This window comes from Tiliqua scincoides, chromosome 2 (assembly GCF_035046505.1).
Source record: "Tiliqua scincoides isolate rTilSci1 chromosome 2, rTilSci1.hap2, whole genome shotgun sequence".
Taxonomy (NCBI): Eukaryota; Metazoa; Chordata; class Lepidosauria; order Squamata; family Scincidae; genus Tiliqua; species Tiliqua scincoides.
In genome coordinates this window covers 194,514,233-194,532,805 of record NC_089822.1, presented here as the reverse complement: position 1 = coordinate 194,532,805, position 18,573 = coordinate 194,514,233, and the positions used below count along the sequence as shown (strand labels likewise).

General features: G+C 44.2%; 1 protein-coding gene across 6 annotated transcripts in view; it reads right to left on the bottom strand.

The window, feature by feature from the left end:
* The window catches only part of G3BP1 (G3BP stress granule assembly factor 1), a 36,647-nt gene extending 22,607 nt beyond the window's left edge, over window positions 1-14,040 (bottom strand). Inside the window, exon 1 of one of the 6 annotated variants that reach the window (XM_066615255.1) lies at window positions 13,928-14,040. The gene's annotated coding sequence lies outside the window, so the exon portion shown is untranslated. Of the gene's footprint in view, window positions 1-12,496; window positions 12,688-12,719; window positions 12,823-13,046; window positions 13,150-13,511; window positions 13,715-13,927 lie in introns of those variants that run through there. The other 5 variants (XM_066615258.1, XM_066615253.1, XM_066615254.1 and 2 more) reach the window with 5 other exon arrangements.
* Window positions 14,041-18,573: the final 4,533 nt, after the last annotated feature.

Sequence of the window (18,573 nt, the reverse complement as noted above, 5' to 3'; positions counted from 1 at the left end):
TCCTTCCCCCCCCCCAATTAATCTGTTCAATCCCTATCTCAAAGTGCTCCCTCAGCAGGAAACAGTTGGAAAGGAGCTCAGGGAAGGCTTACCTTCCAGATTCCCTCTGCGCTGGCACACCTACTCTCAGATTCGCCCTCAACCAGGGTGCTCATTCCTAGAAGACCCTGGTTGGGGGCAAGCATGAAGCAGAGGGGCCAGTACTGAGGGAATCTAGATGGTAGGTAAGCCTGCCGCAAGCCTGATGTCCACCTGCCAAGAGAGCTCTGTAAACGGGGGTTCAAAAGGCCTCTGCAGACATTGGAGAGCCTGTTATTTATAAAGTCCACTGTATCATGGTCCATTAAATGAGTGCCCTGAAACAATTATCTTTACAACTATATTTTAAAAATCAGTTTAGCCTTGTGGACGCAGTGCCTAGCACTTTGTCATCAGCAAGCAGATTCAAAACAGTACATTTTCTACACGTTATCATTAGAGCAAGCCTATAATTTCCTAGAGAACTTCTTCCAATTTTCTCCACTGCTCTCCTGTTGAAGGAGAGCACACTTACTTGATCTAAAATAGCAGTAGTTAAAGACGAAGCTAATCTAATGAAGTAAAAAGCAAACATGAAGTTCCATTAGCTATCACACCTCTCCAAAATGGTTTTTTCTTAAAACGTAGCTATCAGTACATTGTATTTTTAGCTCTTTATATAGGAATACTATTCACAACACTATCTTAGCTGGTCTTATAAACCTCTAACTATAGATAATAGCTACAGACAAAATGACCCCAAACTCAGTGTACTGTTGGAAAATGTTTTGTGAGAAGTAACAATGTGACAGCACCACCACACACAATACTTGGTAGGCCAAATACTTACTTACACTGCCAGGACATATCCTTCACCAACACTATTACTTCTATAAGCCCTCAAATGTTCTAGAGATTATTCTCCCCATATTGCCAATATAAGGGCCATGATTGAGTGACATCTGCTACTCCCTTTCCCACTCTACTCTATTAGAACATTTGCACCATATGAAACTCACACAATGTTTCATGTATTCAAAAGCAGCCACCACCATTGCTTGAGAGAAGGGAATTACAGACAAGAGGACCTCAGCCACAGCATACAGTTCAGAACAACATTTATCCAGGCTACAGATGCTAGTTGCAGCCTATGAACCGAAAGAACTGCTGAGGTGCTATGGCATTTGGCATCAGCACAATCTATTTTACCATGCAGTATAATCAAAACATACTTCATAAGAACTTTCTGAAAATTTTAACTTGGTATGATTTGTTTATACAGCAACATTCAAAGGACACACCTTATAATGCGGACTGGTGTTCAGGTTTATGATTTCTATGCACTCTGGTGTCCCTTGAACCAATGCAAGCAACTCAAGAGTTGTTAAGTAGTTAAAAGATGTCTAGTTTAACCACCTGTAGCAAGGAAGCTATTCCATACAACTCCAGCCAGCAACTGACACTGAGCAAATCCTAACAACCGGTAGTACCCTCACATCCAGCCCATCAACACCTTGTGACCAGTCTGCAGATCTCAGTGACATTATACTTGCGTGATCCCCCTACTCCCTTCCTGCTCACAACCTCATCCCCACACACCTACAAGCACCTTCTTTCTTCTGCTGGATGAAGCAGTTGCTGGGCTGAATTAGCCTTGTCAGGAGCCCACTTGAGATAGCAAGTAGCCCTGCATTTGCAAATATTTTTGTCCTATTGTGAAAATTTAGTTGTGTACAAAGTCACAGTAATACCTCATATGCTTCGTCCAACACTGTTTCATTATAGCACTCTTTGCCCCAAGCATGATTTTTACAGTATTATTAAAATGATAAAATCAATAAAAACCATTCAAAAGTCTGGTGTAGAAAGGTATAGCTGTCTGTGCTCTGCTTTCAGCAAACAGAAAATTTGTATTTTTACCAGAGCTGCACAAATGAGAGCAGTGTATTCTGGCTAACATGGGGCCAATCCCTTGCTATCAGGAAATGTCTTCAGGAGAGGCAATACTGGGCAAATGGTCCCCAGGTGTGCTGCGGGAATTTGGGAGAGGGTCATTTATCAATAGGACCATTGGGGATATGGGCCCCCATTGACAGCACAGTATGCCTTGTCAATTGTCAAAAAACTGATGGTGTGCCTTGACCATTTTAGTGTGCCACGAGATAAAAAAGGTTGAAAATCACTGCTCTACACAGGTCATGGTTCAGGATGTGGACTCACCTCCCTGCATTACAATCTTTGAGCATGAACTGGAGGTTGTCCATGACTTTGTGTACCTTGGCTCAACGATCTCTGACACTCTTTCTCTCGATACCGAGCTAAACAAACGCATTGGTAAAGCAGCTACCACGTTTTCCAGACTCACAAAGAGAGTCTGGTCCAACAAGAAGCTGACGAACATACCAAGATCCAGGTCTACAGAGCTTGCATCCTGAGTACACTTCTGTACTGCAGCGAGTCATGGACTCTTCGCTCACAACAGGAGAGGAAACTGAGCGCTTTCCACATGCGCTGCCTCCGACACATCCTTGGCATCACCTGGCAGGACAAAGTTCCAAACAACACAGTCCTGGAACGAGCTGGAATCCCTAGCATGTATGCACTGCTGAAACAGAGACGCCTGCGTTGGCTCGGTCATGTTGTGAGAATGGATGATGGCCGGATCCCAAAGGATCTCCTCTATGGAAAACTCGTGCAAGGAAAGCGCTCTACAGGTAGACCACAGCTGCGATACAAGGACATCTGCAAGAGGGATCTGAAGGCCTTAGGAGTGGACCTCAACAGGTGGGAAACCCTGGCCTCTGAGCGGCCCGCTTGGAGGCAGGCTGTGCAGCATGGCCTTTCCCAGTTCGAAGAGACACTTGGCCAGCTGTCTGAGGCAAAGAAGGAAGGCCCATAGCCAGGGAGACAGAACAGGGACAGACTGCACTTGCTCCCAGTGTGAAAGGGACTTTCACTCCTGAATTGGCCTTTTCAGCCACACTAGACGCTGTTCCAGAACCACCATCCAGAGCGCGATACCATAGTCTTTCGAGACTGAAGGTTGCCAACAACAATGTCAACAGACATGGTTGAAAAATGTCAGAAGCCAGCAGGCAACCACACAGATAGCAGTGAAAAGAGCAAGAGGAAGCATTTCTCATATTTAGGAAATGATCCTGAAATCCAGAATCAACCCCTTCCTAGGCAGTCTAGATAAGAGATACCCAACCTGCATTACTTTCTACAACCAACCTACTCTGGCACACTATAAGAACAAGACTGAGTGATGTGACCCCTGACAGCTGAGGTCTAGAGACTTCTGAATTAGACTGAAAACACTCTTCTGATCAGATTAGTAATATTTCAAACCTCAGTATTCTTCCTTGAAGATGGATATCAAAATCTACCACAACTCCTATTATAGAGCATATAGTCTGCATAGCAAACCAACAGATTACATTTGCTTACTTCACGGTTACATTACAATTGTATTTGAAATGTGTTGCAAACTGACAAAAAACCCAGGTTTCATTTACATCTGTCACCTGTTGGTGACTGAACCAGCTGGTTCTTACGTTCTTACACACTTGTTACTATTAAATTTCACTCTAGTGGTATTTCTCCAGACTGTAGTAATTTAACTCCTCTCACTTATCCCTCAAGCCTACTAACCTGATGTCTAGAAAGCAAATTGCCATCTTTGTACTTGCCTCCAAATCATGAACACCAATAGCTTCTCTTTATTTTGAATTGTTTCCCTTCACCCAATTTTCTGCCTTTGCGCCAATATTTCGTTACCCAAATTTACAATTGATATAAGCTTCCAGGTTTATCTATTCACACAGCAATTTCCCATTACTGGATCATATACCTATCTAAAATTCAAAGAGACAAGAGCATCATCACCTATTTCCCTAATTAACCTAGGAAAGTTGGAACTGTTTATTCAGTCTTAGCAGTAGCACCTCCTCAGTCTTCTCAGCCACAACACTCTTTTCATGGGCAACCCCTCCCCCCTTCTGTGCTACCTCATCTACCTATCCCAGGTTTTTAACTGTACTTTCAGTTCCATCTTCTGACATGAACATGCCATGGTCATGGTGTTTCATAGAACAAGCAACATTCAATTATCTGGGGATCACAAGAGGACCAGTTGTCCCATGGGACCATCCACATACAACTTACTTGGGTATGAGAACGTATCAGTTTAAACAATGGCTACCACTCACTGATTTAATATTTGATTAAATTTGGAAATACAGGCAGGGTTCAGACATAATGCAGAAATATAAGTTTAACAAAACCATGGCTCTATGCCTAAACCTGATCACTCACACAACTGTGACTTACTTGTGGCCAACAAAGGGCACAGTTAAGATAGTTTGTTGTAATTATGGTTTTCAGTTATTTCTGAATTCAGACCTTTGACAAACAGTGGTATACCTGGGAGGGCAATGGGGGCAAATGTCCTGGATGCTAGGCTTGCGAGGGTGGCATCATAACCCGCTCCCCACCACCTTTTTTTGCGCAGTCTGAAACCTCACCAACAGTGGCTGCGCTCCTGCAGCCACTGTCAGCACAGTTCCCGACCATGTTTGAGGATTGCCCTCCTTTTTCTTTAAAGGGGAGAAGAGAGAGGCCCTCAGAACACCCAGGTAGCTGGCCAGTAGCAGCACTCACCTCCTCCAATTTCAGAGGAGACATATACCCCTTCTAGCTCCAATGGAGCCTTTCACACCACTGCTTAGCAGCACAAAAGGCTCTATCGGAGGTTTTTGGTGCTGATAAAGTGGCGCCCAGGAAGCAAACACTTCCAGGTGGTAGGCAGTTTTTGCCTCCTGGATGCCATTTCCAGCAGCATGAAAAACCTCTGATGGAGCCTTTTGTGTGGCTTAGCTAGCAGTAGTGCTAAAGGCTCCATCAGAGTCTAGGCTGCTTCCTTCCTCTCACTTTTTTTTTTTCAAAGGATGAAAGGACGAGGCAGTGTGGAACTAATTGCTGTGATGACGACATCATCACAATTACTTCCGGGTCAGGGAGTGCCCCCCCACAGGAAAATCAGCAGGACTGCCACTGTTGACAAACCATAGTTAGGAGCACTTCTAGCCCCCAAGGCCATGACTAATAAAACGTAGTCATGGGATGGAAAACAAAACTAGGCAAAATGCTTTAAATCAGTGGTTCCCAATTTTTTTTCACTTGTGTATCCCTCAGCAGCCCATTTCCATAAATTGTATTCCTCATATTCCCAAAATGTTTGTAATTAGTATAGTTGCTGTTATTTCTAATTTATATGTTTTCAGCTACTGATCCACATCAGCTAATACACAGATAGGCGACCAGAAACAAGCAGGTGATGAGCCTTCACAGCTAGCTAGCTGCCTTCCTTCCTGCCTTGCCAGCAAGGCATTCTAATACAGACCTGCCTTTTTTCAATTCTTTTTCAAGTACCCCTAACAGTCCTGAAGGTACACATACACCAAGTTGGAAACCACTGCTCTAAATAACCTTTGCATTTTGTATGTGCAGGATCTTGTGTTTGAATCAGGTCACTGGACATTCCTTGACGACTATACTAGCTTTGGACACAATACTGGGGGAAAATCTATGATTGAGAGATGGACTTACAGGAGGACCCCCTCCATATCCAGGACGAAGTCCAGCCCCCTCCCCCAGAGTGCACCCCTGCACGTACCCCTTCTGGAGGCAAGAGTAACTCTGCTCCCTTCACCTCTGGAAGGGAGTCTGAGTTCAGTAGAGGCCAGGGCCATCCACCCCGTGGCCTCTGTTGAGCTCAGAAGCTGAAAGCATTCGACTTCCAGTTTCACATAGAAACCAGAAGTGATGTTTTAAATGCCTTATAATGCATTAGGAGGCCCGGGGAAACCCTCCAGGTTTCCCAAGGACCACAGGTTTGCCTGTATCCACAGTTTCAGCTATCCGCAGGAACTTCCAGAACAGGACCCCCACAGGCAAGGGGGCACACCTGTATATTATTTCTCAGTTGCAAAAAATGTAACCAATATGACATCATATGTTTAAAAACAGCAGCAGCTAGAAAGCTCCCTTCTCTAAGAATATAGGCTACTGGTTGAATGAGTGTCCCACTCACACATATGACTTGTACTTAGGTAGGCTTCTATTTACTATTTCTGCTAAATCAGTTCAGTAGTGCTTGTCATTTTGTGAACTTTGTGAAGTCCTAGAAATTCACTGTGTAAACTGCAATTGCATACAAAACCTATGTGGATTTTTCCATGTCTTACTGTGCTTTTCTAGTCTCCCCAAAACCTAGATGCATACACTCCCAACAAGATGATCAAACAGGAGCTGTCATTTACATCCACACAGCAAAAAATGCTTCTGTATTTTGAAAAGTCAGGCAGTTTCTCTTTAAGCACTGTTGAAGCTAAGGCTAAATGAAGGGTACTGGCTGATGAATTGAAATTCAACCCTTGCACATATGACAACTCAAGCTCAGACTGACAGTCAACACTGACGATCACTCCAAGCTTGACGATATACCAAGCTTGACTGGCAAGACTTGCTCATACTTCAGCAACTACTATATGCTCAATATTTATCTTACAAGAACTTAAAAGCTAAATTGTTTAGCACTATCCCAAACCTGAACACAACCCTATGCATACCTGCTCATAGGAAATACAAGTCATAGAACTGCAGCCTTAATATCTGTTTGGGTCAGAGACTTGCAACATATCTGAAATGCAAAAATAGCTGCATTTTGAAAAAAAAAAAGTCAAATTTTCTCCAAAGCAATAATCCTATATCTGAAATTTATGGTGAGAATTTACACCTATGTACAAGAGAATAGAGCAAAGCTTATTCATTGTATGATATTTTCATCTGGCAAAGAGTCTGGTGTTTGGAATGATTAATTTGCTGGGTTGTCCGATAATCCAGGACTGAACAAAGGTGCTGTGGGAAAATAAAATTGGGGAACATGTTATGCCAGAAGCCTCATCGCAGTCTCATCTACGTCTATTCTCATTTACGCTCATCCAGCCCCTTAGCAGCCCAACCCAGGGAAATGTGGAGTTTGTATGTTCCAACCACTTACAACTTGTTAAAAGGTGGCTGCATGCGCACAAAGGAACTAGATCAAATGGATGCAGTAATCACTAATGCCCAGCAGACAGGGCTGGGATGCTATTCAATACTCACAGGATCCCCCCCCCCACACACACACACACTCCCCCCCCTACACACACTCCACTCCTCCTAAACCTGTGAAATTTGCAAGCAGACTTAGACTGGAAATAGCAAATAAAGCAAAATGAACTAATTTCTTTACCCTCCAGTTAGACTGTCCCTAGCACTAGTGGCTCACATTTGTCCAAAGAATCCCCTGGTCCCCAAATCATAATGGTTAGTAAGTGGGTGGGCTTCCACATATGAGCTGAAGGTCACCATGGCAGAACCATGCAGGACACACCAAGTTTCCTGTGTGCTTGAGATTTAAAAAGTCTTTGTCTTAACTTATCAAACTACCTGACTGGAAAAATGGAACCCACCAGGCTTCTATGTATCCAGATGAACAGGTTAGCCACCCAGCAGGGCTAGCTATTCAGGCAATCCAGAATTTTCTGAATCCACAAAGCCATGTACATGCTAGTAATGATGTTTAAACAGAAAAAGGTTACTTGACAGCAGTGTTTCGGCTGCTGTACCTGAACAGGAGCTTTTGGGGAGTTAGAAGTGTCTAAAAATAAGGGAAATAAGCAAAAATTAAGCAACAGGGCGCTCATCACACTTATCCATAAAAAGCTTAGAATTTTATGTCATCAAAACACGCTGCTCTACCTTTTTACCCAACATCCAAGACCTATAACCTCTGCCTTGATCCAATCCATGAGACACCAATTATATGGAAAAGGGAAAATGGACTGCAACTAGCAATTCAAGGATTATGACAGGAGAAAGTCTTTGGAAGGAATTGCTGATAAATTACTGCTGTATCTGATTGAGCCCCAAAACCTACAAATAAAATGCAGACCGGGGTCTGCATTTTATGTATAAAAGGTAGGTATAAAAGAAGTTGTCCCCAAGGTATAAAAGAAGTTGTATAAAAGTAGGTGTCATGACTGATGCTACATTTAATCAACTTCATTTGTTGCACAAGCTTCATTCACTCCTGAACAGCAATGGTTCCCAACCTTTAGGAGACCACAGACCGAGATCAAAATTTGGAATTGTCATGAACCACATGCAACACACCACTTCCCATGTATTTTTTGTGTATGGAACCAGTGCTGATCAAGAATACAGATAATAAGTACTTGCATAGCACTGAGCATTCGAACCATTACACGTGTATTAATGCAACATCATTGTATTATCCACATATTCCTGTGAAGAGCCTGAGGCTAACGGTACCAAGGCAAGATTTGGAACCAGGAAGCCCCAATTCACAGTTCTGCATTTTAGCTTCCACACTACCTCTTACTATAGTGACCTATGCTTTAATTTCTAGGCTTGTGAAGTCTATTACACTTTAAACATTACATTCCTTGAGGTTACCACATGTTTTCCCATGGTGCAAAATGCTACTATAAGCTTACCTTTTGAACTCAGAAAGCCAAAAGCATTGCCCTTGTCATGCAATTGCATGGTCTACCAGTGTATTCTTCCAAACTCAATTCAAGATACAGGCATGTCCCTGCAGCTACAGTTTCACTTGTACACAATCTGCTGCCAGCACCCATTAATATCTTTTCGAGGCTTACTGCCTCCAAGTGTGATAAGCAGAAGAGCACCATGCACCTTGCTGCATGATTTAAGTCAGTGGTTACCAAACCTTTCGGCGCCACAACCCACCTCAAGGTGCCAAATTGCTTTCGTGAGGCCCCCGAGGTTTTTTCCAAGGCACTGCTCAGCCTTTGACCCACTCTATTGGCCTCCACAGGCCTCAGAATGGCCACAGAAGAACCAAATGCAACTTCAGGTAACTTCTGTGGACCATTCCAAGGCCCAGGGAGGCCAATAGAGTGGGTTGCCAGGTCAGAAGAGGCCTCCCAAAAACATTACAGTACCACAAAGAGCACTGTGCCAGGGCAAGGTAACATGAAGTTGCAATCCACTGCACATGGACTCAGGAACCAATTTGGGTAACGCTAACAAGCTATTTGTATTTTCTTTGATTGTAAATTGACTGGATAGCATGAAAGGCAGTCAAATTCATGAACTGCAAGAGAAAGGAACCAGTAAAGTACTACAGTGGCTGTAGCAGTAAGATGCCCATCCTGACAAAGAGATAAATCCAGTCTAGAGCTCCTTAATTCTGTCAGTTGTATACTTCTTTAGGAGGCCACTGCATCTCCCCAACCTAGCCACCTTGTAAAATCTGCCATCTTCACACTAACTCATTTCTACTTTTTTCATCACAGCCCCAACAACATAAGCTTAGATGTCTTCCCCCTTCAACCAGAAAACATGTCTACACACAAACTGAAGGTGTGCATTTATGACAAAAGAGACATCTGTGTAAATGTTTAACTGGCAGACATTCACATGGGTCAGTTTGGTTGACCCAAGCATATATCACCAATAACTCTACTCCTTTTCCAAGTCCTCCAATATCTGAAAAGAACCAGGCAAGTGACAAGGTCGGTCTGTTCATGCTAGGGTTTAAATAAAACCAGAAGCAACATCAGTCTTACAATTTCCAACCTTCTCCAGCACCTGGTGCAGAAACTCCAGAATTCTCTGCATTTGACTTCAATACACACAAGTTCTCAATGTGCAAAGAAATGGAACTTTGGGCATTCAAAGTAGGAAAAAATCACTACATTCATAGGTCACCACTAGCAAAAATTCTTCTGAATTCCTGTCTGCTGGGAGTAACAGTGATTAGTGGAAGAAAGTCATGCAATCCAAACATAATTACCACCAACATGCTTTTAGTGCATGACACAAACAAACTCTTCCATACGAAAAAGTACCCATAAACTTAATATCTAAGCTTTTTATATATAAAGGGAAAATTCTGGCTCTGTCAGTACTGCTGCAAATTGTACCCATCAAAAAGTCATACAGAACCAAAATAATCATACCTACTGTTACGTAAACTCTGTAAACACAGCGTATCCAGGTGGGTGTTTCAGAACTACTGTACTTCTTGGTTACAAAAGCAAAACTGACTTACACCAGTAAATTAAACTACAAGTCTTATATTAAATGCACAGGACAAATCCTACAGAGCCAGTACACCACTGCAGCTGAGAATATGATGTCCCTGAAAACATCTCACTCACAAATCTTGTCGCTTTAAGCAAGTCATATTAAGCCCTTTTGTAAATTTGTTTAATATATATACCTTTAGGAAATAGTAAAGACACCTATAACACAGTGTTTCTCAAAATGTCTGTCAGGACCCACTAGCTGGTTCCCCATTCATTTCAATATTTTACTTTTAATGTTTTAGACTTGGTGTTACCATGGTACGTGATTGCATTTGGGAAAATGTTACAGACTTTGTACTTTGAACAGATTACTTGGTATATCCTTTTAACAATGATAGTAAATTGGACTTACTTCTAAGTATGGATAGGGTTGCAGCCTAAGTTTTCTGAACAGTTATTGAACTATGTACAGTACAAGTATTGATATTCAATGCAAATATGCTAAAAATATTCAGTACATAAAATTCCTTCAGTTGAACTCAGATATTTTCAAATAATTGGTACTTATATGTGCAGATTACATCAGTGGTTCTCACACATTTACCACAGGGACCCACTTTTTAGAATGAGAATGTCAGGACCCACCGGAAGTGATGTCATGACCAGAAGTGACATCATCATGCTGGAAAGTTTTAAATACTAGGTTGCAATCCTACCCACACATTTACTATGGGACTAATAGGAGTAAGTCCCATTTACTATGAAATGAATGGGGACCCACCTGAAATTGGCTCACAGCACACCTAGTGGGTCCTGACTCACAGTCTGAGAAACACTGATCTACATAGTAGATGGCACCCTCTAGATTTGGTCCAAGACTTACCTAAACCAAGTATATAACCTTGTGAAATGTTTGAAAATGACTTATGCACTTGAAACATTTTTTCCATGACAGGTAAGGCATGCCCTAATTCAGACTAAGATTTCAGAAGTCTGTCAACATTAAGTCTAATTCAGAACTGTGGAATTGAGAAAATAAGCACTTGGAATACGGGGGGGGGGGGCAGAAGAAGAGTTCAAATATGGTTATGCAGTATGTGACAGTTGTATGCACAAAGCCATGAAAGCTGAAACAAGCTATATTCACTTTTTCAAATTCACTCATCTTGTCCACCTACTATATCACCTCAATGGCTTAAGTATTAGTAAATCTTAAACCACTCTTTTTTAAAAAAATGAACAGAACCATGCGTTAGCTTCAGCAACATCTTTTCAATTATTTTGCTATGAAAATACTTCCTGGACAGCAGCATAAACATATTTAATTTAGTAAGAGGTAAAACTTTTGACAAGACAAAATTACAGTTGAGGGCACCATAAACAATGTTTAGCAACTATCAGTAAGTAACAAGGAAACATGGCACATACTTTTTACTAGTGTGAACTAGAACACAAGCAAAGTTTCAAATTTTTAACTATTTCAGCTATGGATTGGCTATTTTTCACTAAAAACTCTCATCTTTCAATATTAAGAGTATCAGCTTAGAACACAATCCCTCTTTACAGATCAATGACAACTGTTCATTCAACTAAACTCATTTATTAAAATAACACTGCTCCATTCCAAGAAGAGCCATGAAAACATCCATTCCCTTGGTATTCATACTATAGCTTGGGTATTGCCCAGGGAGGAGGGTACATAGGTACACAGATACTTGCACACAAAACTGTTTTCTTTGCAAATCCATTTTCAAATTCATCTGCTGGACACACACTATTATTTAGAACATTTGTTTAAAATATTTATGGGCATTAAAAGAATCAGATAAGCTAAAAAAGCAGTATGCAAATCTTCTAAATAAATTCAATCAACTTTGCTTTCCTTGCACAGCCTGCAATTCTGCTTTATCCAACACAAACAGCACAGTATATGATACTATATGTTCTTGCATATATAAAACAGAATTCTACCACCAGAGCTCAATTTTAAAGTTAACATTTCAGTCTCACACGTGCATCCCAGAACAATTTGCAACAAACAATCTGTATGAATCTGAAGCTTGGTTGGTCTATCTGCATTTCCTGAACCTAGCACTTCTCCATGCGAAAGGAGAGGCAGACAAAAATAGCACCAGACTGGAAACATGGACACTTGCTACAAATATCCTGCTCTCGATTATGATGCTACCACCTGACACAGGATATGTACTGGTCAACATAGATCTCCATTAATAGACAAAGGTGCACATTAACTCCCATGCAGCTCTTCATATGCTTAAATGAAGTTAAGGGTTGAAAATAACTGGGAACTCCATGGATACCTAATGTAGTTTTCTCCCAAAGTGAAGACTGACCTTGAACAATGCCCTCATTTGTATGTTTGCTTTATTATTATTATTCTAAAGCTAGGGTGCCTACAGTTCATGGTCCGCGCTTGTTTCAAGTGTTAGTGATCCATCACCAGAATATTTGTGGCTGGCAATGCCGCTTTCAGGTAGCTAGGAAGGTTTTCGTGGCTTGGCCGTCCGTATCCGCTGCACAGCGGATTACCGAACAAAGCTGTCTATCCGGGCTTACACAATGAAGCAGCAGCCCTGCCCTCTTTACAGATGTGCCCGGTTCTCCCCCGAACTGAAGAGCGAGCGCTATTGTCCCCTATTTCTAGCCTGGTATTCCTGATACAGTGGCAGGGCGGAGGGGGGTCGTGCTCTCCCCTCTGGCTTTCCAGCAGGCTCAGTCCCCTCCCACCCAGCCGCTACTACACTGAGCCTCCGTAACACCACCGCGCATTTCCGCCCTTCGCGGGCCGCTTTATCTGGAGCCGCCAGTGAAGCGCGGCGAGGAGCGGCAACGTCCCGTTTCTCCTTCGCCCCCCACCCCCAAACGCCCACTGCGGGCCCTCACCGCTCCCGACCAGCGTGATCGGGGGGAACCGCGATCCTGGGTGAGAGCCATTCAGAGCCCCTTTTGCATGGCCGCGCATTGGACAAGAGGGAGAGGGAGCCGGAGGGGGCGCCCCCTTGGCTCTGGCGGGAGCCGATCCGGCAAGCACGCCACATACAAAGCCGCTCCTTCCTCCTCCTCTCATCACCACCACGCGCGTGCCTGCAAAGCTGCCTCCCCCTTGCCGGCTCGCGAGTCACCCGCACCAGCCCCGCAGCTCCCCCCCCCCGCGCTCTCAAGCCTATGCCTGTCCCCACTGTGGTCAACGGGGCTTCCTCCCAGGAAAGCGCGGATAGGACTGCAGCCTTAGAGCCCAATCCGATGCCTGCCTACTCAGAAGTAAGTCCCATTATGGTCAACGGGGCTTCCTCCCAGGAAAACGTGCACAGGGTTGCAACCTTGCAGCCCAATCCTACGCCTGCCTACCCAGAAGTAAATCCCAGAATGGTCGATGGGGCTTCCCGCAGGGAAGTGTGCAGGCACTGCAGCCGGCGACTGCGGATGTCCCTCCCTGCAGGGCAGGGCTCCCTTCACAGGCCCGCTTGCTGCCCCGACTGAGGCGCCAGGCCAGGTGCTGCTGGCGGCGCTCGGGGGCGCCAAGGCGACTCCGCCACAACCCCCTCCAACGGACGCCCCGCAGCGCCCCAGCCCGCCCGGCCGCCGCTCCCCCTCAAGGCCGGAGGAGCTCCCGCCTCGGAGGGCGCCCTGGGCAGAGAAGGGGGTGGAGCAGCGGCGCCCGGTCTGGTCTCCGCGTGTCTATGGCGACCGTGCGGACGCGGCCGGCTGAGGGAGCGCCGTCGAGGCCGCGGCAGGCTCCTCAGCGCTGCCCCCGCCCCTCCTACCTGCGGGCGAGACGGAGACGGGGAGGGCGCGGGCTGAGGCTTCGCTCCGTACAGGAGGCAGAGCAGGCCGAGGGAGACGGGAAGCACTTCACGCCACGGCGTGCTCAGCCACCGGCTAAATATACCCGGCGCGCAACCTAGCCCGCTGTAGTGCCCAGGACCATTCACAGCACGGCTGCCTCCACGGCTCGGAGGTGATTGGGCAGAGCAAGGCGGAGGCGGGCGCGCAGCCGGAGCGGCAAGGAGGCCGGCCAATTGCGCCACGAAGGGCGCCGAGCCGGTTCGTCAGAGCGACGTCTTCCTCACCCAATAGAAGTTCGGAGCAGGCCCGCTGGGGAGGGACGATTTTCGTCGACCCCGGCGGAAGCCAATGAGGCGACGCTCCCCTCACTTCTGAGGAGAAGGGTTCCGCGGGGGCGGGGCTACGTTGCCCGCCAAGACTAGGTGCGCGGCGCAGTGGAAACCCCGCATCTGCAGGCCTGGAAACCCCGTGCGGGGAAGGGCGGGGCTCCGGAGCGGTAACGGCAGCGGAGGCCAATGGTGAGGGCGGCAGGCCTGTGACCGGCAGGGAGAGGACTCAGCCGCCCAGCCCCTTCCCGCTGAAGAGGCGAGAGGGGAGCCGGCGCGTGCCCACAGCCTGCGTCCCGCCCCTGCCAGTCTCCGCTGCCCGACTGTCAGCCCCCACAGCATCGCCTCCTTTGTGCTCCACAGACCCTCAGGAGCCCCTCTGGCACCAGTGCGGTCCCTATAGAGATGCATACATAAAACCCATACGAATGTGCATGTGCATACACGATGCAGATGTGCTTGTGTATGCACATATATATTACATATATACACACATACCTATATACACGCATCTATCTATATATATATATATATATATATATATATACACACACACACACACACACACACAGTTCTTGAGGTGGAGGAACCCTAAAGCAACCAGCTTCTTCTAACACCAAAATACCCCATTATTTATAATTATATAATTATATGTGTGTGTATATTATATTAAACATATATGTATATATAATACATACATATTGTGTGTATCTGCATCATATGTGCAGATATATATAACATCTATATGGGTTTTATGTATATGTATATAATCTATATATGTACACACAATGCAGATATACATATATGTGTGTGTCTTATATAGACATATACACACTATAGATATACACACATAAAACTCACAGTTCTTGAGGTGGAGGAACCCTAAAGCAACCAGCTCCATCTCTTCCTGCTCCATCCTCCAAACACTCACACAATTTGCTTCAACATTTGCCAACAGGCTCAGCTTCCACTTTTATAGATGTGCCTTAAAACCATTTCTGCCCAACGTTGTATATATGCAACAGGGATCCAGTGTATATCGCTGTGGGCTGGGCAAAAATGGGTTGAAGCAGCTTAGGTTAGAAGAGGAAGTCTAGACCAGTGTTTTTCAAGGTTTGTCTTCCACCGTACCACTTCACACAGTCCACCTATTCGAAGTACCACCAGAAGAAACTGGTGATGACATCACCAGGTACTTCTGGGTTGGGAGGCCAGATGCAATGTTACAAAGGCCAGTAAGAGGCTCAAAGTGAATGCAAAGACTCTTTCGAGCATGGAAAAACATGCTTTGGAGCTCTGCCCACCAAGCCAAACCTCCTACCACTGTTTGTTGTGTCATGTTTGTGGTCTTGCTGCCAAAAGGTAGCATGTCCATGGTCCTATGAGGAGTACTACCACCTCAAGTATCACTGATGGTACCACTGGTTGAGAAACACTGGTCTAGCCCAATGGACTACTAGTGCCCATTAAAACACACACATACTCCTATTGTTCACCCTAAATAGGCAAGTTACAGAAGAATCCTTACCAAGACTACCTTGTGCTCAACACAGAAGATTAATATTACTCCACATGAGGAAGGGCACGACTTCAAAGACACTGCTGGCGCTCATGAATTAGCCATATATGACCAGCCTTATATGACCAGTAGTTTATAGCACTATAATTATTATTCATCATGTTCTAGGGGGTTATAGTGCATTGCCTTCCAATATACAGAAAAAAAGCTATGATTATAGCTTTAATAACAGTATAAATAATAACAGTAGTTATTATCCTAGTCCTCAAGAACCATATTCAAAGAATCACCCTCTCATGCACAAGTGCTGTAAGCCATGTTTGTGCATGGGAGACTTAAGAAAACGCCCTTCTGAGGCTTTTCTGGTCTCAGCAAGCAAACACATGCACAAATACATCTCTATATTTTACTTCAAGACCAAGTTTCTAATACATGGCAGTGATAAGATTCCCCACAGAGAGAGAGAGAGAGAGAGAGAGACATAAAGTTGCCTTCATCCTCCTTTCATAATCATACTTTCCAAGTTATTGAGGATGTGTCAGATGATTCAAGCCCAGACTGTAATACAAGCCCTTTTATATGGTCACATTTTATGCACAAGTCTGTAAAAGAGAAATAGTTTACCTGTATCTTCAAAATGCTGAATAAAACATGAACAGTCTTGCTAATTCAACTCGGTTATCAAAACACCCAGAACAACTTCTGTTCAGATTCTCCACCTAAATTTTAAAAATGTGTCTGAGCTAGAAGACAAGCTCTGCAGGTATTGGCTTTCCCCATCACAATCATTGCTGCTTGTTATCCTATTCCAAAACTCCTGAATGCACAAAAAGCCTAGTTATCTTTCTGCTTAAAATCACAGACAGCACTGCCACACTCCATCACCAGAATAAATCCAACAGGTAATTACATGCAACTTTCCATTGCTCTAAATAAAAGGCCAATAACACTAACACTTCAGGTGGTAGATCATGTACCAACATAAATCTACAAGAGCATTTATGGATACATGATCAAACATCGGTCATAACCAGTAAATGACCCTAAGTTGCTGGACTCTGTTGTCCTTAGTTCTACTTACTCAATATAATCTTGGTATGGTTTAGGCTGAAAGCAGTCAGCCCTGAATGTTTTATCACTACCATTTGTATAATATATAAAGAATCTTGCTTTTCACTCACTCTGTAGAGCCTTCTCTCATTTTATTTCAGCAGTCAACACAAAACAGCCTTAGACTACCCTCCATGCTGTATTCTCAACTCTTTACAAGAACACATTAAATTCTTTTTGTGGCTATTCACTCCAGAGGATCTTGCCTTTGCGAGAAGGTCATGTAAGAGTAACATGCTGGCAAAGTATATATATTATATGCTACAAGCTTGCTTTGGCCATGCTCCACTACATTTGTCTTGATTTACATGGAAAAGTAGCACAATATGTGGTCCAATAACTCACAAAGATGACAAATTCTAGAGGGGTAGCAGTGCTAGTCTGTTATAACCAATACAGAAAAAAGGTTCTATGACACTTCAAAGATCAACAGATTTATAACATAAGTTTTCATGGATGAAAGCCCACTTCATCTAGTCCACGAAAACACATACTACAGTAAATCTGTTCATCTGAGTTGCCACAGGATTCTTGTATTCAGCAAGATTAGGTTGCAGCATCTCAGATTTCTTTACATTTGGCATTTTGTTAAAATCACAGGGTCAAGAAAGGTCTTAAAACTCTGTTTCTCTCATGTTTATTTCTGAGTGAACATGCACAAAATCAGACTGCAAACCCCCAAATCCAAGCATATTTACGTACCTTGGTGTCAATATTGTGCCCATAAGGCCTTTCCCTCCATAGCAACACAGACCTGGGGGGGATGAGGCTGTGATGCAAGGTCAAAGAGTGCTTAGATTTTCCCTTTCTCCACACCACAGCCCCAGTTAAAATGGGGGGAGTGCCTGCAGCTGCTTTTGTACCTAAAGGGGAACATTGGGAGTTCCAAATACAGAGCTGCAAGTTTTGCCCCAAGTTGCAAGCAAACAGCAGGCAAAAGCTCCCTGCCTTTTAACAGCTGCATAACAAGCAAAGTTTTTCCTGGCACAGCAATGAGGTACTGTGTACTTTACCAGTTGGTTTTAACCCATCATCTGGTCTTAAGGAGGCAGAGTCAATCCCTAACTATAGAGGCAAACTTACTATCACACATAAAAACTAGTGAGACTCTGGGATGGATATCCCTCTGCTACCAATAAATGGTACCAAAGGGGTAGAATGCCATTACCACCAGATCAGGGGTAAAAAGCAGGCTAGTGCATTTTAACACCACAAGAACAGCTCCACTGGATCAGGCCATAGGCCCATCTAGTCCAGCTTCCTGTATCTCACAGTGGCCCACCAAATGCCCCAGGAAGCACACAAAATAGCAAGAGACCTGCATCCTGGTGCCCTCCCTTGCATCTGGCATTCTGACATAGCCCATTTCTAAAATCAGGAGGTTGCACATACACTTCATGGCTTGTAACCCGTGATGGATTTTTCCTCCAGAAATTGGTCCAATCCTCTTTTACAAAGACAAGAGCACCCAAAATTCAAAAAGAACTAGTAGAATGCTAGGAAGGCAGAAAAGGAAGGAACAGAGAGAAAAGAATAAGAATTACTGAATTCCCTAAATAATCAACAAATGGACTAACAGCATTTTCTCATACACCAAGTTCTTTGAGATGTTACTTAGCATTGAAGTTAAAACAGAGCAGCCCAGTGCCAAGCTGCGGGGGGGGTTGAC